The sequence below is a fragment of the Pelodiscus sinensis genome, chromosome 11, assembly GCF_049634645.1.
Source record: "Pelodiscus sinensis isolate JC-2024 chromosome 11, ASM4963464v1, whole genome shotgun sequence".
Classification (NCBI taxonomy): Eukaryota; Metazoa; Chordata; order Testudines; family Trionychidae; genus Pelodiscus; species Pelodiscus sinensis.
Window position 1 is genome coordinate 1,151,301 of NC_134721.1, and position 23,944 is coordinate 1,175,244.

At 51.4% G+C, this 23,944-nt stretch overlaps 1 long non-coding RNA gene across 2 annotated transcripts in view; it reads left to right on the forward strand.

Moving 5' to 3' along the window:
• The window catches only part of LOC112546377 (uncharacterized), a 304,651-nt gene that overhangs the window by 277,501 nt on the left and 3,206 nt on the right, over positions 1 to 23,944 (forward strand). For both annotated transcript variants that reach the window (XR_012906421.1, XR_012906422.1), the window contains one exon: positions 22,950 to 23,331. This is a non-coding gene — a long non-coding RNA (uncharacterized LOC112546377). The remainder of the gene's footprint in view (positions 1 to 22,949; positions 23,332 to 23,944) is intronic.

Sequence of the window (23,944 nt, forward strand, 5' to 3'; positions counted from 1 at the left end):
TTGTTTTGTCGACAAAAGTCCACTTTTGTCGACAAAACTAGGTAGTCTAGACACACCCCAAATGAAATTAATGGGTAGCAGGTTTAAAACTAATAAGTGAAAGTTCTTCTTCATACAGCATGTAGTCAACCTGTGGAACTCCTTGCCAGAGGAGGCTGTGAAGGCTAGGACTATAATAGAGTTTAAAGAGAAGCTAGATAATTTCACGGAGGTTAAATCCATAAAAGGCTATTAGCCAGGGGATAAAATGGTGTCCTTGGCCTCTGTTTGTCAGAGGCTGGAGAGGGATGGCAGGAGACAAATCGCTTGATCATTGTCTTCGGTCCACCCTCTCTGGGGCACCTGGTGCTGGCCACTGTCGGCAGACAGGACACTGGGCTAGATGGACCTTTGGTCTGACCCAGTATGGCCGTTCTTATGTTCTTATGTATGTGTTTATCACCACCTAGCAGGGAGTTAGTTCTCACCGGAGATTGTCACCTGGTGCTTGTCCCAAAGACAGCCGTAAATACGACCCTCATGTAGGGATTTTAGGAGAGGATACTCTTAGCTGGATCATATCAGCATCTTCCCTGGGGACACAGAAGACTTTCAACAACTCAAGGCAGCAGATACCATGTTCCGCTTCCTCCACAATTATGCCCAGCGCTGATCTCTGGGGGATGGTCCTATTTCATTGTCAAGCACAACTCAAACAACAATGGGGACTCCGTATTATCCTCTTACCTGTACGTTTCTTACTCTCCATATCTTCCTTCTCCAGCAGGCTTTCCCAGCACTTACAGCACTACCCGCAAAGAGGTATGAATCCATCCTGAAGATTCAGGAACACAAATCTCCAACAATTCAGTGGTCCCTACAATGCGTCTGTATTTCATAAGCTTCTGTACTTCAAGGCTACGTCTAGACTGGCAGGATTTTCCACAAATGCTTTTAACGGAAAAGTTTTTCCATTACAAGCATTTGCGGAAAAGAGCGTCTAGATTGGCACGGATGCTTTTGCGCAAAAGCACTTTTTGCGGAAACGCCTCCGTGCCAATCAAGACGTAGTTTTGCGCATGAAAGCCCCGATCGCCATTTTCGCCATCGGGGCTTTTTTGCGCAAAACGGTTCTCAGTTGTCTACACTGGCCCTCTTGCGTAAAAGTATTTGCGCAAGAGGGCTTTTTCCTGAACGGGAGAGTCATTGTATTTGCGCAAGAACACTGATGATCATACATTAGATCGTCAGTGTTCTTGCACAAATTCAAGTGGCCAGTGTAGACAGCTGGCAAGTTTTTCCGCAAAAGCAGCTGCTTTTCCGGAAAAACTTGCCAGTCTAGACACAGCCCAAGCTTCATACGGTGTAGATTTAGGGCCTGATCCTCAGGCCATGGATGTCTCAAGTCGAGTCTCGAGTCCCTAAAGTCACTTTTGAGTCAAGTCCCAAGTCGAGTCTCAAGTCCTAATTTAAAAAATGTCAAGTCACTTTTGTACAAGCCATCGATATCGATAAATAACAATAATCCCCATCTGTTTTCATTTATTAACATAAATCGTACTTGCCGTATTTGCTAACTACTAGTAGCCCAGCTGGGAGGCGGGGTCGTGATCGCTGCTCTGGGCGGTTGGTTACTAACAACAGTGGCATTTTCGGACAATTTTTTCACCAAGTCGATTTAACAAAATTAGCAAGTCTCAAGTCGAGTCTCAAGCCACAATGAACCCGAGTCGAGTCTCAAGTCGAGTCACCGACGTGACTTAAGTCCGACTCGAGTTCAAGTCATGGGACTCGAGTCAACAACTCTGGAAATTGCACCCACCAGGAAGGAGGAAAAGGGCAAAGGGGAGATGCATCTGTGGGCTCTCTTCCCAGCGTTCCTCACTTCCCAGCCTGCTCCCCATGCCCGGTGCCGGAACCCATTCTGCTCAGCTGCTCCATCTGGACGTTGGCCCTGGGTGAGGGGATTTCAATACCACATGCTGGGTTGGGGGGAGACAGGTGGAGGGGCGTATCTAAGAGGGTGGCTTCCATCCACCATTGACCATTGGGACAGAATTGAGTCTCTGCAGCCGTTTCAGCACAATTGCGAGTGTGAGTTGACCAGCTGCTTTTGTGGAAAAACTTGCCAGTCTAGACGCAGCCATACGGTGTAGATTGAGGGCCTGATCCTCAGGCGATGGATGCCGCAAGACAGGCGAGTTTGGGCTTTCTCATTGTTTAAAGCAGTGTGGCATTTGGGTTTCCCAAAACCCTTGTCACATCACATTAAATTACACCCGCTGCTGGGACAGAATCAATGCCAGTGTCAGAGACGTGTCCTTCGGATCCAAGCTGCCAAGTGTTACAACGAGGCAGCTGAACGGTGCAGCATTAGCTAAGCTGTCACCCTCGTTTTTCATGGATAAACACTCTTAATAGCCGGAGAACTGTTGGCAACAAAGATGCATTAACAAAGACGAACAGTCCAGATCGCCTTCCAGGTTGGACTTCTTTTATAAAAAGAGAAAAGATGATTTCACTGCTCTCAAATCAACGCCCCCGTCCTTAGGGATTTAAAGACTTTTCAGGGTAGAAAGTCCTCTCCCAGGCCTCTCTTTTTATAACAAGTCCTAACAAGCCACCTAACACCCGCCTCTTCCTTTCTTTTTGTCCCTATCGCTTTGAAAATAGGTTTGAGCAGAACAAAAAAAAGTCGGCTGTAATGACTCTCATACGATTGCTGGGCTGTGCAAGAGGCTCTAAAAGCAGAACAGCGGAAGCTGAACCAGGTTTGGAAAACAAAGTATCAAACTATGAAGAGCCAACACTTCCCTGAAAACACAGTAGGAGCAAGATTACAGGAAGGTGAACTCTGTTACTTATCTCCTCATCTCTTCCCTACCTCATCATCTCTTCCAGTCTCCTCTCGTGGCCCATCTGCGCGAACTCTTGGATGAATGTTTTGAAGAGGACACTTCCTTGGCCTGACCAGCCAAACACAAGGCCTGCGACTCAACCCCTTACCCTGTTAGCCCTGGTCTATACTAGGGCTTTATTTTGAAATACGTCAAATTAGGTCAAATTAAAAAGCGGAGCGTCTACACTACCAAGCCCATTATTTCAATGGGCTGCTTATTTTGACCTCTGCACTCCGCCTTTCCTCGGGGAATAACGCTTATTTCAAAATAGTGACTTCGAAATAGCAGTCGTGGGGACGCACCGGTGCTGGTATTTCGAAATAACGACTCCCCAGAGTCATTCACAGTAATTACTCCCTGGTGCTTCCTGGGGTGCTAAGTCAAGGTAATGCGTTTACACTCTCGGATCCTGCCTTGGACTAATTTCGAGGTTCCCCTGTATTGGGTTGTGATGGGGTGGACAAAGCCCGACCTCCCCCCCCCCCCCCCGGAGACCTTTCAGCACCCTGGCCAGCAGCAGGAGCAGTTGAGAGGTCCTCCAAGCAGGGTAGAGGGGCAGCCTTCACTGCAGCCAATCAGGATATGGCAGGCTACTATATAAGGATCTGACTTATAGCCACACACAATCTGACTTGGATCAGCAAGCCCTCAGGAGCCAGGTCCTAAGACCCAGTGAGGGGGAGCCTAGCGTCATCCTGGCTCTGGTCCAAGGCCAGTCATCTTGCAGAGTGGAAGTAGAGCGAGCTGCAGAGCCAAGGAGGAAGACCTGGGAGCAAGCATGGATATGTCACCCACCCACGCCATGAAATGCAGGCTTCCATGTGGACGCTGGAGTCCAGGCCTGGCAGCAGCTGGCAAGCCCCAATCCCACTGGCCTGGGCGTAATGTGCTGTGTAGACCGACTCTCTAGGGCTCCCTGAATCTCCCTTCCATGAGTGGGTTGCTGTTGCTCGGACTGACTTTGTAATGTTGTGTGAGAGCCACCTCCAAGGTCGCAGACTTGCCCTCAAGGAAGATTTCGAGAGGAGTCTTAAGCTGCAACTTACCCAGCAGCTCTGTTGGACAGTGGTGGAGAGAACATCATGCTGTCCTTGCAGGGCCACATGGCCCATTGAGCCATGCTGGTCCCACTCAACCTTGCTTGACCGAGGGAGTGGAGCCCAGGGAACTCTGTTTCCTTTCTCCCACGAGCTCATGGCCTTGATTGCTGCAAATCCAGTACAGATTCATTCGTGGTTTCCTCAGATGTTCACCGTCCGCAGTGGCTTTGAGAGGAAGAGATGAGTAGCCTTCGCCGAGGAATGGAAGGCCCACTGGCCGCGCTTCCCTTGCTTTGATCCGATGTCTCAGAACTTCCACATGGGAGAAACCCTCCCCACAGGCGATGCCTTTGCCCGCCGCCATGCTCCTTACACGCGGACGGGTCACAGAGTTGGGAGTGGGACAAGCCAAATGGGTCAAACAGAACTGGGTATTTTCATGGTCCATCGACGGCTGGTAGGGATGGTGTCCCGAGCCTGTTTGTCAGAGGCTGGGAATGGGTGAGGGGAGGCATCACTGGATGTTTCCCAGTTCCGTTCACTTCCTCTTGGGCACCGGCCATTGGCCACTGTTGGCAGACAGGACATTGGGCTGGATGGGCCTTCTTATGTTCTACGCCCCGACTGTGCCATCTCCATGCCTTGTGGAGCCAGCCTGTCTCTGGGCTCTTGTGTGGCAGGGGAGGACTGTGGTGGAGGATAAAACAGGATGAGCGTGCACCAGATTCAATCACAGTCCCTCCAGCCGAGGGAGCTCTGGCCCTGTGTGCCTCCACTGGCATCAGTTGTCCCAAAGAGGCTGTGTCCCATCCTACCCACACTATGCACCAGAGCAGGCCACCTAAAGAGAGAACATGGGAACGTAAGAACGGCCAGACTGGGTCACACCAATGTCCATCCAGCCCAGAGTCCCGTCAGCCAGATGCCCCAGGGGGAGGGAACATGACAGGGAATCCTCACGCGATCCCTCCTCTGTCACCCATTCCCAGACAAACAGAGGCTAGGGACACCATTCCTACCCATCCCAGCTAATAGCCATTGATGGACCCAACCTCCATGATTCTATCTAGCTCTTTTTTGAACCCTGTTAAAGTCCTAGTCTTCTCCACATCCTCTGGCGAGGAGTTCCACAGGTTGAGTGTGCACTGAGTGAAGAAAAACTTCCTTTTTTTGTTTTAAACCTGCTGCCTATTCATTTCATTTGGTGAGTCCTAGTTCTTCTATCGTAAGTAAAGAACTTTTCCTCAGTCACTTTTTCCACACCTGTCACGATTTTATAGACCTCTGTCATATCCCCCCTTAGAAAAGAGGAGACTAAGCTGAAACAGAGGTGAGTGGCAACTGTCCCCAGTGCCCAGGGAAATCGCAGGGGAGATAATGCTCGTTAAGACTCCTCCCTCCTAAGCTGGTGTGAGGTGGTGCCAGTCAGAGTGGCCTGCAAAGTGGGGCAAAGCCTTAGAGGTGCATTCTCCCCTGTGGCAGAGATGGGCCGCTAATCTGTGGTGTTCTTAATGAGGAGGAGTTCTAGTCGACTCAGCTGAGTCCATAATGCGGTTTGATCATTTTTTGAGGAGCAATGTTAATTTGAACCAAGGGGTTTGGTTTGAACTAATGCATCCAGGAGTGCACTTCCTGGTTGAAATCAGCGGAGTAACGCGTGGGTGAGATTATGCTAATGAAGCGTGGGATATTTAAATCCCCGCTTCAGTAGCAATTTCGGTCGCCTACATTTGCATCCCTAGTTCGGAATAGGGAGCAAGTGTAGATGCGTCTAGTTCGAACTAGGGTGGCTAATGTAGTCATTCAAACTTGCAAATGAAGCCCTGGATTTAAATATCCCAGGCTTTATTTGCATGTTCCCGGGCGCCGCCATTTTTATAATGCCCTGTAGTTCGAACACGGCACGGGCTAGGTAGTTCGAATTAAAGCTCCTAATTCGAACTACCGTTACTCCTCATTGCAGGAGGAATAACGGTAGTTCGAATTAGGATCTTTAATTTGAACTACCTAGCCCGTGCCACGAGTAGCCGAGGGCAGAGAGTTCGAACTACCGGGCATTTAAAAATGGCAGCGCCCGGGAACATGCAAATAAAGCCTGGGATATTTAAATCCCGGGCTTCATTTGCAACTTCGAATGCCTACATTAGCCACCCTAGTTTGAACTAGGGTGGCAGTGTAGATATACCCAAAGAGTTCAAGTTGGGCAGAGCTCAGTTCCCTGTCTCCTGGCTGGTGCACAGGAGGAATCGTTTGGGCTTTAAGCATGGACGGCCTCAGACATGAGTCCGGCAACACAAAGTCCCTTAAGCACATGAGTAACCGTAATCTCTCCGCCTCAGTTTCCCATCTGTTAAATGTGCCCAATATTTCCTCTGTGTGAGCCTTTGTCTTGCCTATTTAGATGTTAGTACCTCTGAGGAAGGGACTATCCTTGGCTCTGTTTTGTACAGTGCCTGATGCACCCTGGACTCTGTGGGTGCTTCTAGCTAGAAAGCACGGCTGTAATAACAGTTCAGCCTCTCCGTCCATCACCCGCACACTCCAGCTTTCTAGCAATGCGGGGGCTTTAAAATGGAGAACAACCTAAATGACAATGCGGAATCTGATGCTTGTTCTTGTTTCCATCGGGACAAAAGGCACAGCCAACAGCTGGGCTACCAAGATACTCCGTCCAAAGTGAAAATAAAGTCTGCTTCTATCAGCGCACGAGAGCCCATCGTGCATGTTCACATGCCTTGCCGGTCCAGCTATATTTACTACACGGCTTCTTGGCTAACTTTCCACGGTGGCACTGATGGAGCTGTTAATAAAGTGTGAAGGTGCCTTGAAGGCACATTTTGAGTCTTAAAGAAATGATCTACATGTAAATTGCAAACCGTAAAGTTTCCCTACCCTCCGATACAAGGCGATAGCATCTCCCATTGTAAAATTAATCAAACTTCTCTGGGTGACAGAAACGTTAATTTAAATTTTTTGTCACAATTACAGAGAGAGTTATTGCAGCCTCTGACTTGTAATTAGTTTCTTTCTTTTCAGTGCTGGGTTTAGTGTCCTTTCTAATAGTGATAAATGGAATATCTACCTGACTCTCTTTTTTTTCTACACAAATTACATGAGGCTTAAAAAATTAGTTCTGGTTAATCAACACCTTTAGATAAACAGGGATTGTGTGTGGGGGGGGGGGAATGGGGGGTTGAGGGATCTGTCTTCTTTTTTTAACACCTGCTGCTGTGTTTGAGATGGACAGCAAGCAACCGGAGTCAAGAACAGTGAGGTTCAAACCACAGCGGCACTGGAACTAGAAGGTGAGCAAAGCTGGGGCGGCCACGTACCAGCAGCGCCAGGGTAGGATATCATAGAATCATAGAATAATAGGACTGGAAGGGACCTCGAGAGGTCATCGAGTCCAGCCCCCCGCCCTCAAGGCAGGATCAAGCTCTGTCTACACCATCCCTGACAGATGTCTATCTAACCTGTTCTTAAATATCTCCAGAGAGGGAGATTCCACCACCTCCCTTGGCAATTTATTCCAATATTTGACCACCCTGACAGTTAGGAATTTTTTCCTAATGTCCAATCTAAACCTCCCCTGCTGCACTTTAAGCCCATTACTCCTTGTCCTGTCCTCAGAAACCAAGAGGAACAAATTTTCTCCTTCCTCCTTGTGACACCCTTTTAGATATTTGAAAACCGCTATCATGTCCCCCCTTAATCTTCTTTTTTCCAAACTAAACAAGCCCAGTTCATGAAGCCTGGCTTCATAGGTCATGTTCTCTAAACCTTTAATCATTCTTGTCGCTCTTCTCTGTACCCTTTCCAATTTCTCCACATCTTTCTTGAAATGTGGCGCCCAGAACTGGACACAGTACTCCAGCTGAGGCCTAACTAGTGCAGAGTAGAGCGGCAGAATGACTTCCCGAGTTTTGCTTACAACACACCTGTTGATACAACCTAGAATCATATTTGCTTTTTTTGCAACAGCATCACACTGTTGACTCATATTCAACTTGTGGTCCACTATGACCCCTAGATCCCTTTCTGCCATGCTCCTTCCTAGACAGTCGCTTCCCATCTTGTATGTATGGAACTGATTGTTCCTTCCTAAGTGGAGCACTTTGCATTTCTCTTTATTAAACCTCATCCTGTTTACCGCTGACCATTTCTCTAACTTGCTAAGGTCATTTTGAATTATATGAAGCAATTTGATGGTGCTGCTCATGTCTGAGATGCAGGTCCCTGTCTGGAGTCCCCAGGGAACAGTCCCAAGGGCATTGGAAGTAGGATGGAAAGAGAAGACACCCAACCCCATAGCCTGAGGGGTGAGGAGAAGGTGAAAGGCAACCAGCAACCCCCAAAAGGGATGTGGCTGTCTGCTTGGCCCCTGCAGATCACCTCCTGGGAGAGAGGATGCCCAGTAGCCATAGTGGTTACTGCACGTAACATGCAGCTACATCTGGGGGGGAACAGATCAGCTGTGAAGCAGGGTGTAGCCAGTCTGAGCAGAGTGTCAGCCACGAAGGGATGACAGCCGGAGGGCGTTGGGGGCTTCCACGAGAGAGAGGAGTTTAGTTATTTAACAGCAAAGTGAATCTCCTTGGAACAGGTTCCCTGGGGTGTGGTAATTCCTCCCAGCCGCACCGGGAGTGGCCCCGCCGAGCCGGAAAGGCCGGCTCTGCTCAGTGCCAGAGCTCTGTGCAGGGTTGCCGGACGGCCTCTGTTATGCACGAGCTGGGGCGCGCCGAGACCAATGCTCCCTTCCGGCCCGACCCACGGAGCCTCAGGTGAGCCTCTGCTAAGCCACCGGATGCTTGGATGCTGACTCCTCCGCTGGCCATCAGGGCCGCCTTTCCAGGCATTGCCTGTGCGGCGCACCAGCTCCAGGTATGTCCCTGCCCTTGCAGCAGACACAGAGGTTAAGCAGGCCTTTGCCACGGCCCATACGTCCGGCAGAGCAGACTGGTGCACAGCGGTGCCCACGGAGCGGCGTGCTCGCCAGCGCCTAGGCCGGCTCACCGCCCGACGCCTCTCCCGCTAGGATTTGATTTCCGTCTGGCGCAGAGAGCTGAGAAGAACGGCGTTGCAGGCCCGGGCTTCCCACAACAGGCTCTTTACCTCAGGCCTACGCAGGGAGCTGGGGGTGAGGCGAGCCGCGCTCGCCTGAGTGGGTTTTTTAAAATTCCTGTCAGAAATTAATTAAGAGGCTCCTGTAATTACAATGAATGCGCACGGTTGGTCCCCAGTGGCTTGTTTCTAACCGTGGGCTTATTATTTAGGCGTTCATGACAGCAACAGAAAGCACCAAAGCAACATAATGGGCTCTCTCATTTATTTACAGCAGCAATGACACACGGTGCCGGGGCATTTTATGGCTTTCGCAGCGGGATCTTGAGGAGCTGGGAACGGCGAGTGCTCGTTGTAATCCCTCTGCTGTGCGTGTCCGTGTGGGGCGTCAGGCCAGGATATCTCAGGCACTAACGGCTGCGTGGTTCGGGGTGGAAACGCTGCCCGCCTCGCAGACAAAGATCGAGAGGCCCCGTCCTTGGGAAAGGCGGTTATCTCCGGCCACTGCCGTGGAGTCAGGGTCCCGAACGTGGGCGGTTACACTGCTTCTGGGGCAAGGGCGGGGAGCAAATCCTCGATGGGAGGGATGGCCGCCCCCCCCAGTGATGTTAATGAAAAGCCTCCTCGTTTGTGTCCTAGGCGTCCGCGCATGTTCCGTTGTTAACATGGATGTGCGCCGGGAGTTAGAAACGCTGTCAACCTGTGGAACTCCTTGCCAGAGGAGGCTGTGAAGGCTAGGGCTATAACAGAGTTTAAAGAGAAGCTAGATAATTTCATGGAGGTTAGGTCCATAAAAGGCTATTAGCCAGGAGATAGAAATGGTGTCCCTGGCCTCTGTCTGTCAGAGGCTGGAGAGGGATGGCAGGAGACAAATCGCTTGATCGTTGTCTTCGGTCCACCCTCTCTGGGGCACCTGGTGCTGGCCACTGTCGGCAGACAGGCTACTGGGCTAGATGGACCTTTGGTCTGACCCTGTACGGCCGTTCTTATGTTAGTCTGATGCACTGGGAATGAAGCTTGGGGCACTGCCTGTAAAGCGACCGCACCTTGGATTTCAGCCACTCCGAGCTCCAACAACACAATCGCTGTTGAGCGTCAAATTGGGGCTTTCAAGACCTTTGACATCAGAGCTGCCTCGGCCAGAACTGAGCAGCAGCCTCTTCAAAGGTGCAAAGGAACAGACGTTCCAGCCCAGACTCAAACGGGGCTTATTGATTTTGGCAGCAACTGAAGGGTTTCTGGAGCGACATTGACTTTCCCTGGGCGCGGTACAGAAAGCAGCGTGGTTCTTTGGGGCAGTGCGAGAACTCGGGCCCGTGTGAGACATCTGCCCTGCAGTCTGGTGGCGGCGGAGAGGGTCCGCACCATTAGACGCAGCCTAACGAAGCGTATCGGCGCTCCGCTGGCCCCTCTCAAACGCACACGCTGACTCTCTCCTCCTTGGGCGACGCCCCTCGGGGCGGCTTTCCTTTTCCTTTTCATTCCCCGGGAGCAGTGACGTTTGGCAGGAAAACCTCACTGAGTTTTCATTTCAACCAACTGCGGCACCAGGCAGTCAGCAAAAGGCTCGCAAGCCCCGCACGCCGCCTCGCTGCACATCGCTTTCCCTCCCTCCTGGATGTTTAATTGATATCCTCCTCTCCTCCGGCTTCCTTGCTGTTGCCTCTACAGCCATGCGCACTTCGGGTGCAGCGTGGATACAGAGAGTGGGGGCTGAATGTCCCGTGATGCCCACATGCGTGATCTGTAAGCTTACATGATACCGGACAGCGTGTGACTGCCGGCAATGCAGAAGCATGCAGCTTCTGCTCAGGGACGCTGATACAGTCATAGCGGCATTGGCCTTGTGGATCTCTTCATTGGACGTGGGGACCATAAAAGCTCTTGGTTTTCCAATGTCCCCGTTTGCAAAGCCCCACACAGAACTCACCCTTGCACCCCAACTCGCAGCATTACAGTAACTCATCAGGTATTTTACTAGCAGATGTGGCGCCTTGACCAGAGCGGGGCAAATTATGGCGCCTGCCGGCCCATCCGACCTTTGTATCTTGTCGGGCTCTGTCCGCTGGGGACTCCTCAGCCCAGACGCCCAGTTCCTGGAGTGCCGTCTTCTCTCACACAGAGCCAGGCTCTGGGACTTCCCAGGATGGGAACCCCCATGCGGCACCCCCTGTGATATGGCGGCGTGCCCAAGTCCCTGCCAGTCTCCCTTGGGCTACACCCGTCCTCGCCAGGATGCCTCCGCCCATCGCTGTGCCTGGGGCGGCCGCCTTGGCAGGACCCCAGGAGAGTCCGGTACCAGCCCCCCGTAGGGCCCTCCCTGCTCCGCACCACATCCCATGAGTCTCTCCTCACCCACCTCCTGCCATCCCTTCTGGAACCCGCCCCTCACACCACACCCCATGCGTCCTCCCGTCCCACCGTGACCCGCTGTGCCGTTTCCATACCCAGACCCCGCCCTCGGGACACAGGGGTTGCTCACCCCTGGCCTAGACAGCTCCGCAGAACGAATTCTCCCCTGACCCCGTGCCCTGCATCCCACATGTGCAAACCCAAGCTCTTTAGCAGGGACCAGTCCAGCTCCTTGAGTCAGGCCTGTTCAGTCTTCCCAAAGTGCTGGGCTATGGAACGTACTCACAGGTGTATTTCCCAGCCCTTGCGGTATCGATAGCGGCTATTAGACCAGGGCCACGTGGTCTGGCTTCCTCGCTGCATAGTCGTCTTCTCGCTGGGAGGAAGGGGTGCTGACAAAGAGATTTGCAGCGAGCACATTTGTAATTGTCTCCTGCTTCGCTGCTTACGGCATCATGATAGTGGCTCATTAGCAAAATATATTTCAGTGTTTATGATGGCTATAGGCATGTATTGATCTTAAAAATGAACACACTATAACACAGCACAGTGGGTAAGCGGAGGCCCTGAGGAAGGAGTACCCAATGCCATTGGGAGACCTACATGCAAGAGATATTAGACAAGAGACATTTTTGTGAGGAAAATGCCTCAGGGCAAGTCACTTGGCACAGGCTGATGCACGCCTAGAGACAACCAGTTTACCTGCTTGGAGCGCACGGGGGAAGTCCACAAACGTGTCTCTTCTGCTTTCCCTGTCAGTGATTTGCATCACTGGATTTTATTGCGGGCAAGACTGCCGGGCCGCATGCTGAGTTGGTACCAGTCTGGAGCGACGCTGGTTTGTACCCCTCAGGGTCCGGCCCGCGGCCTTCTCTTCTAATAACGACCCTTAACAAACACACGGGAAGCGCTGGGAAATATCCACCCTGCGTCCCCTCTTTGCTATTTTGTGTATTTCTCGTGTCCGTGTCTTTGCAATCGCCTTACCCCTCAGAGGTCTCTGAGGTTCGCTCGCGGGGCAAATTTGCGACATCATAAGGAACACGTCATTGTCCTCCAGAGACTGAGCACGGTCCCCAGCGCAGACCAGGCCTGATCTGAGGCATGCCAAAAAGTCACGGGTTTTTCTATAGGGCAATATGACAACTCCATGGTATAATGAATTACACACAGCTGGCTTCTCTCTGGCCTAAGAATTCTGCTTCATTATCCCCCCCTCTCTGCTATCTCTTAGGAATCCTGTAGCCAGCCTCTGCTGGCAGGCATATCGGCTTATTCACAGAGTAAAGTAACAAAGTGATGTGGCACTGAGTGCAGGATGTGCTTTATTTGTGGGTAACTGAGTGTGTAATGGGGGACAAAGCGTCAGGAGTCCGGGGCTTCGCTGCATTGTCTCTGCTGCCTTCTTATTTTTCTGCAAACCCGAGGAACAAAGACGTTCCCCCTTTATAAGCGTCTCCAGGCCAGGCTCCGGGAGAGCTGGTGTCTGTCGTGTGGCGTGCCCCCCAGATCTTTGGGGGTAACAACGTCTGCCAATTTTATGTGAGCAATCAACTGCGAGTGGCCTTGAATGGGGAACCCCAGGTGCGTCACTTGTAACTGGTCCCTGTGAGCCAGCATGCTGCAGGCTGCACAGGCGTTCCCACCAAACACGTCCCCCGGGTCCTGTTGACTTCAACAGGCAGTAAGGAGAGCACTCCACACCTTGTGCAGGGTACAGAGAGTGGGGCCGGTCATGAACTTCGCCCCCATAGCAAGCAAATAACCGGATGCACTTCAGATGCCAACAGGGCTTGACACAGAGGTGGCTTTCATTTTTTAAGCGAGTTTTTTTTCTCGGATGCAGTTGAACTTGCTCGGCCTAACGTTTGTATCGCCGTGGTGCTGGGAATATGTCGAAAATTCCTTGCCTGTTTTGCTTTGCTTTTCCCCACTACGATGAGAGGTATCTTTGTGCCATCAAATATCTCCTGGTTTGATATGAAATCTAGTGCAACTGTGGCTTTTCATCAAATTAATATCCCAGAGTCAGATACCTAGAGGCGGAGCGCCCAACCGTCCTTGAAATGAGAGGCTGGGAGGGGGATGAGAGGCCTTTGGAGCACAGTGTTGGGATGAAGGAGTTGGTCCTCACTCCGATTGGTTATACCCAGGGGATTGTACAGGATGGGTGACCCCACAACTGGAACCAGTCCAAAGCCGTCTTAAAGGTCTTCGGTGAATTCTCCAGCGGCTAAGGCGGGTGTGCTCCACAGGGTGTTGTGGTTGGAAAACCGGAAGACCATTGTGTTTCGAGGAGTTAGTGAATCTTCCCAGTTCTCATGTCTGCAAACTAGTAAACAGGCTTCGGCCTGCTGCTAGCAAGGAAAATTCCCAGCTAGCTCGCTTGCTAGAGAGATAGGCTGTGCCGTATCTCGTCGCATAGTTTAGATAAGCTTCAGGGGGGACACGCCTGTCCATGGGATTTTCCTCACAGGGGCAGGTGTTCGTTTTGGTTTCTTCTTCAGCACAGGGTTAGTTGCTGCTTTTAGAATTGTGTGTACAGGCAATATATCGCTTAATATTGCCCATGCCCTTTGGACCTCATTCCACGAGGAGTAACCGTTAATTCGAACTAAGGACTTAGTTCGAATTAACGTGTCACCGCCGCGTGTAGCCGCGCGGCAGTGAGTTTGGGCTAGTGAAATTTCAAAATGGCGACCGGACGGGAATATGCAAATAAAGCCCGGGATACTTAAATCCAGGGCTTCATTTGCAACTCCGGTCGCCTCATTTGCCTACCTAGCTCGAATTAATGAGCTAGTGTAGACATACCCTAATTAACCTTGCATTTATTCTCATTAAGCCATTTGTGTCTTCTTGGTTGCCCACCAAACCTGAGAGCAGTCTGGCTGGCCCAGCCTCTGAAGTAAAACACAGGGCCGGTCCTAACTAATTGGTTTAAAAAAAATTAGTGAACAAAAATTTGTCAAGCAAAAAAAAAAAAGGGAAGGGGGGAGTAACCAGGAAAACCTGGAGGAAAGATTCGGGAGGTCGGGCTGCAATGCAGTCACAGTCCCCAAGATCGGCTCTGTCGGCGGCTCCTTGAAAATGGCACCCTGGGTGACCACCCAGCTCGTCCGCCCCTAAGACCGGCTTTGGTGCTTCAGAAGCTCATTCACTGCACAGTGCAGAGGTGTTTGCTTAGAATCGAGTCCCAGTTAGTCCCAAGTTCCCAAATGATAAGTCCAATTCTGTCTCATTTCCAGCCACCTGCATTTCATCTCCAGCGCCTGAGACGTTTGCAGTGGGACACGCGCTATGGGGGACGGTCTGGCCACGCAATGGGACTGGTCTGTGTTCCTGCTCCAGTTCTGCGAGTCTAGGAAATTGCCAGTGTTGTCTTCAAGTCATCATTGTCAAGTCCAAGTCGAGACTTCAACTGTAGTGACTTGAGACTCAAGTCGAGTCTCGAGTCCCTAAAGTCACTTTCGAGTCAAGTGCCAAGTCGAGTCTCAAGTCCTAATTTAAAAAATGTCAAGTCACTTTTGTACAAGCCATCGATATCGATAAATAACAATAATCCCCATCTGTTTTCATTTCTTAACATACATCGTACTTGCCGTATTTGCTAACTACTAGTAGCCCAGCTCGGAGGTGGGGCCGCGATCGCTGCTCTGGGCGGTTGGTTACTAACAACAGCGGCATTTTCGAACAATTTTGTCACCACGTCGATTTAACAAAATTAGCAAGTCTCAAGTCGCGTCTCAAGCCACAATGAACCTGAGTCAAGTCTCAAGTCGAGTCACCGAGGCGACTTAAGTCCGACTCGAGTTCAAGTCGTGGGACTCGAGTCAACAACTCTGGAAATTGCACCCGCCAGGAAGGAGGAAAAGGGCAAAGGGGAGATGCATCTGTGGGCTCTCTTCCCAGCGTTCCTCACTTCCCAGCCTGCTCCCCATGCCCGGTGCCGGAACCCGTTCTGCTCAGCTGCTCTGTCTGGACGTTGGCCCTGGGCGAGGGGCTTTCAATTCCGCATGCCGTGCTGGGGGGAGACAGGTGGAGGGGCGTATCTAAGAGGGTGGCTTCCATCCGCCATTGACTAGGAGGCCAGAGTTGAGTCTCTGCAGCCGTTTCAGCACAATTGCGAGTGTGGCTCGACCTCTGGTTCTTCTGGGTAACTGGTCTCAGTCTCACGGATGCTGTATCCCCCCCCATCTGACCGACTCCTCTGCTCATGTGCAATGATGGCTCTAGCCCCTACATCCTTCTCTGGGGCCCTGCTTGCCTAGGTGCAGTTCCCCGTTCCCGGGGTGCCTCCTGCATGTGTGGGGGCTAAGGTGAGGCTGTGCATTTGGAGCAGTGAAAACCCATTGTGTTGGCACGGGTCCAGCTTCCCAATCACTCTACATCACTGCCCTGGCCCCGGCCTGCTTTCCCCCTCTGCTCGTGTGTGGTCACCCATGCGTGCTGGCGGCAGCGAGGTCGTGTTTTCTTCCAGTGCATTGTTACCGGTTATTTAAACGGTTAGTTGCCGAGAGCCCCTTTCGAGCCTTGCTCCCAAGTACCCGCCCGTCTCGGATTTCCCCCCCTTCCACGGTCTGCTTGTTGACGTCACCCCAAACTGCACAGAGTGTCCCGGGTTCCGGCGTTCCGTGGATTTAGACTGCGGCAGGCTGGGAGGCAGGAGAGGAGACGGGGGTAAGTTGCCTTCGTGTGTCAGGAGTTGCTGAGTTTCTTTCTTAACATGGAAGGGATGGGCAGGGGTCACCCATTCGCTTGGGTTGCTCCAGCCCTGCCCAGCAGCCCAGGACTGGCTCTGCACCCATCTGGGGCCCTGAGGTAGCCCAGGAGGAGGCTGGGGCAGGAAGCCCATGGCTGTAGGACCCTGGATTATTAGGCAAAGGCTCCTGGACGGGGACAGGGGATGGTTGGAGCCCATCAGCTGGCCAGAGGCCCGGGTGGGGTCTGGGGTTGGATGGAACCTGTCAGCTGGCCACAGGCCCCGGAGGGCCTATAAGAGGGGAAATCGAGGGCAGGGCCATGTGCTAAGCATGATGAGGGCAGAGCAGGCTGGGCCCTGCGTGGGATGCTGAGCAGAGGGGATCTGCAATGCAGCCGGATCTGCCCCTGGCAGGGCGCTGGCTAAGGTTACCAGGTAGGTTTAGAAAAAATACCGGATACACTTGATGGGGGGGGGGAGACCGGCTGGGAGGGGGGCAGGGCTGGCCGGAAGGGGAGCAGGGGCAGCATGGCTGCCCATGGGAGATGGGTGGGGCTGGGGTGCGGGGCTGGTGGGCTGGAGATCAAGGGCAGCACGGTTGGCCCAAGGAGATGGGGGGAAGGGTCGGGGGCTGCGCGGCTGGCCACGGGAGATGGGAGGGGCCATGGGGCGGGGCTGCTGGGCAGGGGGGCAGGGCAGCGTGCCTGTCCCAGGGAGATGGGGGGAGGAGAACTGGCTGGCAGGAAGCAGGGGTGGACAGGGGGGTCGGGGGCAGCGGAGCTGGTCAGGGGAAGGGGGGCGGGACTGACCCGGGCACGTGCAGATCCCAGGGCGCCGTCAGTCCCGCGCACGGTCCGGAGAAGCGCGTGTGAGTCCGGCTGCGGCTCCACCCCGCGCTCAGGAGCAGGGGCGGGGCTTCTCCTCCTCCCCAAGGCGTCAGACACAGCCCGGGCCCCAGCGCCGATCGCGCCCCCTCCCAGCCACTCCCCGCCCCAGCCAGGCTTCCGTCTGGCGCCAGCCAGGAATCCAGGAAATACTGGACAGTGCACATGTCTGTTATTTTCTGGATTTTTTTACCCGAAAGAGGCCCAAAAACGGTAGAAAACCGGACACCTGGCAACCCTCGGCTGGCTAGTGGAAGTTGGGAAGGAGCTTGGCTCTGTCGCGGGCCGTGGCTGGAGGAGCCCCTGGGGCTCTGTGTCGCCGCCTGGGTTTGCGGCTTCCTTTTTAGCTGAAAGCTGCATTGAACGCCCTGCTCTCCCCGCCAGCCATACGGGGCCTGCGGCTGCTTGGTGCTGGCGGAGCCGGCCGCTCCCTCTGTCCCCGGCCATTTCTAATGCAGTCAGCGCCTCGCAAGCACACGCCAGGCCGCCGCCCTTTCAAACTCCGGTTCCCGCTGGGGTCGTTCTGGCTCCTGCCCGTGTCCTTGGTTTGCCTTTTGCATTTCTCCCCTCCTGGAGCAGGGGAGTGGTTGAGTCAGTTTCCTTTTTTGCTTCTGGTCAGTTTCATGGCTCGGTGGCCACCGAGTAGCCAGAGGCAGCATGGGGAAGGCTGCGGGAGCAGCTCAGATGTTTGATGCCGTCTCTTGGAATTGATTCTTTTAAAGGTTTCATTAAAACATGGTGGGTGCTGGCAATGCCTTTGTGGGTGGGCACAGGCCAGGCCTCAGAGACGCCAGCTCTCTTCTCACCATCTCAGGGGTGAATTTAATCAGAACAAAGGGAGAACTAATTGCGGATTGTTGACAAACACTTCACTAGATGCCCAGAAAGGCCCGTTCGCGTCATGCCATTCCTGGGAACTCCTGCCAGGCCACTCGCTGGACTCCTGGGGGCGGGAGAGCTGATCCCCAGGCCGGGAGAGGGGAAGGGCTCACGGGGGACCCCTGCGTGCCCATGATCCTACCCACCGTCCCTTGCATATGACTCTCCTTCTCACTGCCCCCTCCCGCCGGGCTGTGCTGCTCTCTGGGCGCTGGTCCGGAGGCCGAGGGGGCAGGCAGGGCTGCGCTGTTCCCGTGGGGAGGGCAGGCCTGGCCTTGCTGGGGGTGTGCAGTGGGGAAGGGGCTGGACGTGACAAGGGGGCGCAGGGACAGGGCTGCTCCTGTTGCTGCCCTGCCTCTGCAGAGGAAGGCGTTCAGCCTCCGAGGTCCTCAAACCTCCCCTCTGCCAAGCTCCCTGTGGGACCCGTGTCCCAGTGCTTCCTGATCCACACAGCGGGGAGGAAACGTCCCCATCTCCCCGGTGATTCCACGTGGACCATTTAGTGTCTTCTGCAAGTCTTCTCTCCCCGCTCGTCTGGCAGGCTAACGAGGGCCCTGGCTGGCCAGCACTGGGGTGGGTCTGCCAGCGTCGTGGTGTTCCAAGCCGCTCCCATAGGGGGCGTGGTGCTGCGGGGGGGCCCTATGGATGGGAGGGGCGACTGAACCCCAGCCTTTCTGTATGTGTGGGTGAATGAGCTCGCTAGCCTTCGAGCTGCCTCCAGCCATTCAGGTCAGCTCCTTGGAATTGCAGCGATGGGAGCTCCCAAACCTCCACCACAGTCCAGTGGGCTTGGGACTAAGGGGCCTAGGTCCCTATGAAAAGGGCACCCTGGGAGCCTTTGAAGTGTTACGCCTCGGCGCGCAAATGATGTCAGAAATTGCACCATCGCTTCTGAGACGTAGCGTTGGGCTTCTTCTCCCCGCCCCGTATCAGACGTCCATGCAGAGCCTGGGCAGGGGCAACTCCGTAGCGCTCTGTTGTATGGGAAAGGTTTCGCTATGACTTTCAGTGCGCAGCAAACCGACAACAATCTACCTCTTTCGCCTCACTATTTTTCCTCCCTATTTCACAAAGTAGATTGGAGGGGAAAACCCACAAAATCCAGAGCTCGTTACGAAATGAAACCAAACTAATTATTTTCTTAATTTCTCTCAAGGGAATGTTCAGTCCTTGTCCTATACTTGTGTCCTTGCGCATTGCAACGCACACCCTTGAACATTTACACCCCCTCTCCCAGTGCTTATAGTGTGCACACACGAAACCCACAGGGGCACATGGGTTTTGCCGACACACAGGCTGGCATTCGCGCAGGCCAGGTGTGACAAATGTTACGGTTCGCAGGCAGGGTTTCCGCTAGGTTGGGCGCATGAATAGTGGAGACTTGGTAGACTTTTGCTAAAATGTTGGTTTAAGAAGCTTGTTGTTTGAGTTGGTTTCCAGTGCAGGTGGTAAACATCTGTGACGGACCGGGCCGTGTCTGGGCACAGCTGAGGGTGTCCGCTCAGGGCGAATTGCTCAAATCCGGGGCTCCTTACAGCCCCCAGACTGGTGATCTCTCCAAACAGGCCACAAACCAGTCTCAGAGCGCTTCAGCAGCCTGCCTGAAGCCTCACGAACAAAACCCCTCCGACACCCCAGCAATATCCGTGCCCCAGATGGCCCCGGGCCTCATACACAGGTGGGGGGTCCTAGCACCCAATCCCACCTACCCCGAACAAGTCCTGTCCAGTTCCAAGAAACCAGCCACAGATCCCTGGTCAATTTACCCTCTGGATCTTACCCACAAATCACGCTGGGCCAATCCTTTAGAATCTATATCTAAAGATTTATTATCACAAGACAGAAAAGCATGAGAGTAAGATTGTTAAAGATTAGTATGTTACATGCACCAAATCTCCCAGTCCTTGATGCAGGCTCTAGCAGAGATGTTACAGCTGCTGGTTTAAAAGTCCTTGTTGCACATCCTATCATCAGGATGGGTTCATAGGTCTTCCGGACTCTTCGATCCCTGCAGTGCTGCCTCTGGGATGAAGTGCTGAGCTGAGAACAAAATGGCGTCGACCGCATGGCCTCTTTATACCTCCTTCCTGGCCTCTTCTAGTATATAGCTGGTCACCTGGCCAGAGGCCAATCTCTGTGTTCCCTGCTGGCTGCTCTCAGGTGACAGCCCCCATTCTTTAGGTGTGTCCATAGCCCATTGAGAACCATTGTTCCACAGGGCCTCGGTAATTAGCATGTCCACAGGCTCGGCCCTGCCCAATGCTTAACCACATGCAGGGAAATCTTCAGTGTCCACACAAGTACATGCTAATAATTGCATACACAGACATTATACAAACACCAGAACAGCGTACATAGGATTATCAGATAATAAGCTTCTATTCAATACCTCACATGGCCCCCTCCTATACCATTTTTGGGGCCAACACCCCCACCTATGGGTGCATCAGGGATCTGGCTGCTCCCCTCAAGTTCCAGCAACGTGACAACATCACTCCATCATCCCCGGGTTAGTAATGTAACCTGTAATCAGTGGAGTCTCAGTCCTTCCGTGTCTTAACTCCCCATCTCCAGTTTTATAGCACCTTACAAAACTGTCTCCAGCAATTAAGAGCCTCACTTCCCAGAATGCAAATTCTCCATGTGCTGGAATTTCCCCATGGCAAACCCATAACAACTGTCCTTCCTCCAAAGCTGGAAGGTATAATGGTATTCAGTTCTTTCTTAATGAAGCTGCTTGCCTGTTTTCAATGCTGAAGTGAGAAAGCAGAAAGGCATGGAATCCATACCGAATTTTTAGTTCCATTTCGTAATAACTTAAGAGGACCGAAGGCAATGTGAAGTGGGATGGAATAAAGCAGAACTATTATGATGCATACATTAAATAATTCATTATTAATTTTCATTCTTATTCTGGCCTTTAAGGGCTTTTGTCTAGTTTGTGGGCAAGACTGGTTGTCTCTGGTTTATATCATGTTGTTTTAACTTCCAGCTTTGGAGAAATTCAATTCACGAGTGCAGCGGAGTTAATAATCAGCATGAAATGCGCTTCAGGATAAATTTCTTAGTGGACAAACATTGCTGATCGCATTTCTCAGTTACTTAATGGGCAGCAGTGTCATCAGCAGACGCTACCTGCAGTGAATGCAGAGGGGCAAATTAATGTTATCTAATGTGATCAGATTTTTAGGGTCAGATTGCCTGCCTGGTGGAAAAAGAATGACAGATGACTAGAGTTTATTGTGGCTCCGTGTTTGCCAGCAGGGCTGGTGGAAGCTGGTTTGGCTTAGTTTTTTGGAGGGAGTGGTTATACTCTGTGAGACCTCTGGGAATTTTTCATTTGGAATTGCTGAATCATTAGCCAAAATTTCAGCATTACAGTTTTCAGCTCCAACGTATGAAAATATTAAAAACCTCCAAAATATTATCTTTTCCTAACTTTCCTTTATCAGTATATAGCGAAAGTACCCAGTAATTTAGGGTGATGATATTAAAAGTCTAGTTCTATCAGTAATTTTACTGTGATGCTTCATTTCAAAATATACCAGAACCGTGTGAATAATGACCACTTTCTTTGCACTTTTTTTGATCCTATATGGCTGTATTGTGCTCTTAGCTCCTATACAGCAGTGTAAAGCTGCAGTTCACTGATTGGTTGCACAAACTGGTTGAGATTTGCACCAAAATAACTTTAGGGTGCCTCTACACTGCTCCGTTTTTCTGGAATATGAGCTGTTATTCCAGAAAAACAATACTAGCGTCCATTCAGCAATTGTGTTATTTTGAAATGACGGAGAATTTAATCCGAGGGTTCGGATGGGGGCCCAAAACCCCTACCAAATCAATTCCAGACACCCTTCTTAAGCAACCAGCTTTATTCAGGAATGCATTCCAGGGCAAAAATTGCCAGGATACTCAGGAACAGTTTCTGCAATTGTCCAAACAAAAGGCAAGGTCTTTGTACTACCTTACATGGTAATTACCCCTTTTTCACTGACCCCTTACAATTGCATGCATATACAGGTCACACCCCTTTGCACCAAATTCCCTCCAATCATTATTTGTCCCCTCACAGTCCCTTTGCAGCTCTTACAACAGGTTCAAACCAGTTCCACCTACCCCCTCCTTTTGTATACCTGCATTCAAGCACGGACCTCTTTAGAAAGACCAGACTTAACATCCAGGTCACACAGAGGTCATACTGACAACAAATTAAGTTTATCCTTCAGAAAGAAAATCGAAATAATGGAGGGCTTTTTCCAACGTTGGTAAACCTCATTCCAAGCTCTTTCGGAAGAAGCTGTGTATGGACGCTCCACTGCTGCTATTTTGAAATAGCCCCTCCCCAGCGCCGTTCTAAGTTATTCCTCCCCAGTGCCTCCTGGGGCTCTAAATCGAAATAGCGCATCCACATTAGGGGAGCCTGCCTCGGACTCATTTTGAGGCTTCCCTGTAGTGTGGATTCTCTATTTTGAAATAAGCTATTCCGGAAGATCTCTTGCAATGTAGATGTACCCTTAGGGTATGTCTAGACTACAGGGTTTTGTCAACAGAAGTTTTTGTCAAAGAGCATCTAGACAGCAGCCAGTTCTGTCGACAAAGCAAGCCGCATTGTTGACATAACAGTGTGGACGCAAAGGACAGTGTAGATGCAATAATGCCTTCTATCGACAGAACTCTGTCAACAAAAGGCGTTATTCCTCGTAGAATGAGGTTTACATATGTTGACAAAACTGCTGAGTTTTGTCGACGTTATGTCGACATAACTCAAAGGCAGTGTGGACGCAGGTATAGTTTTGTCGACAAAAGTCCACTTTTGTCGACAAAACCCTGTAGTCTAGACACACCCTCAGTGTAGAATTGGTCCATTACATCTGCAGAGACTTTAGTGTGGATTATGCATCTACCAGTTTTTTACAGTAAACCAAAAAAGCAGCTGTTGTTTAAAGGGTTAGAATGAATATTTTACTCTAGGGTGAGGTTTTTCTTTCCCCACCTTGCTGTACACTGTGGGGATGAGAAGATCAAAGCAGGAAACATGCCAAATGCTAGCAGACAGATGTCGTGCCGAGACACAGAATTATGCCAGGACAGACAATGTAACTGAATACTATGATACTAAAATCTTCTCCTATCTTCCTGTCTCCTGCAGGTCTCTAAGTGGCAGCTCTCATGGACTGCATGGGGGAAAAGCACAGAGTTGGGAAGAAGAAATTGACAAATGAGCAGAATGAACTTTTTGATCTAGAGTTTTGGTTCAGTTTGCGGCAAAGAAGAGAACCATGTCCACATTCCACACCTGTGCGTTCTGTTTTGGTTGGGACCTTGATCTGCCTCCCCTTATCTCATTCTTTCAAATGTAAAGACCTGTCCTTCCAGAAGGAAGGTAAGTCACAGAGAAGGGTCTCTGGTTAGCATTGAAGGACTGTTTCTGCCTTCAGACAGAGTGAATCTTCAAGAAGCTAAGTATCGAATAGAATTGCTCAGAGCCTGCAGTGGAAGCTGTGTGTTATTTGATGGATCACCTGGACAAAGTAGGTACAAAACCGATCAAATCTCAGGGGCGCCGTGTTGGGTGACAGATGGCCATACTGTCAGTTTATATTTTTTTCACACCGCTTTAGGAGTTTACTGTGTTTTTTACAAGGTGTTTGTTTTCTTTCTCCCTTGTAATAGCCGGTTTAGCTGACAACATACTGATTGTGCTCCTCTGATCTCTGCTCACTAGGCCTGTATTTTCAATATCTGCTTTGTATAAACATAAAATGTGCAGGCCACATCAAATAAACTAATTAAGGATCAGAACGAGACAGTGTCAAAATGCTAGACCTAGCCGAGGCAGATTAGGCAGTGCTTGAGAGAGACAGATCTAAGAACTAATGGGTTGCCATAGTAACAGGTGAATCAATACCCCTCGATTGGTCAGATAGTTGACAGTAATTTCTGCTGGGTCACAGATTCAAGAAGATGAAGAGCCGCCCTCTACAGCACAAGAAATCTCTGTGAGCTTTTTGACAACGGAGCAGCCTGCAGAGTTTGTATCCCGACAATAGGAATGCCCCAGGTCTGGCTGTTTACCTCTGCAGAGGTAATCCGATATTGTCCGAGGTGGAAACCATGACATTTGTCCTCGTGTGTGAGCTCTTG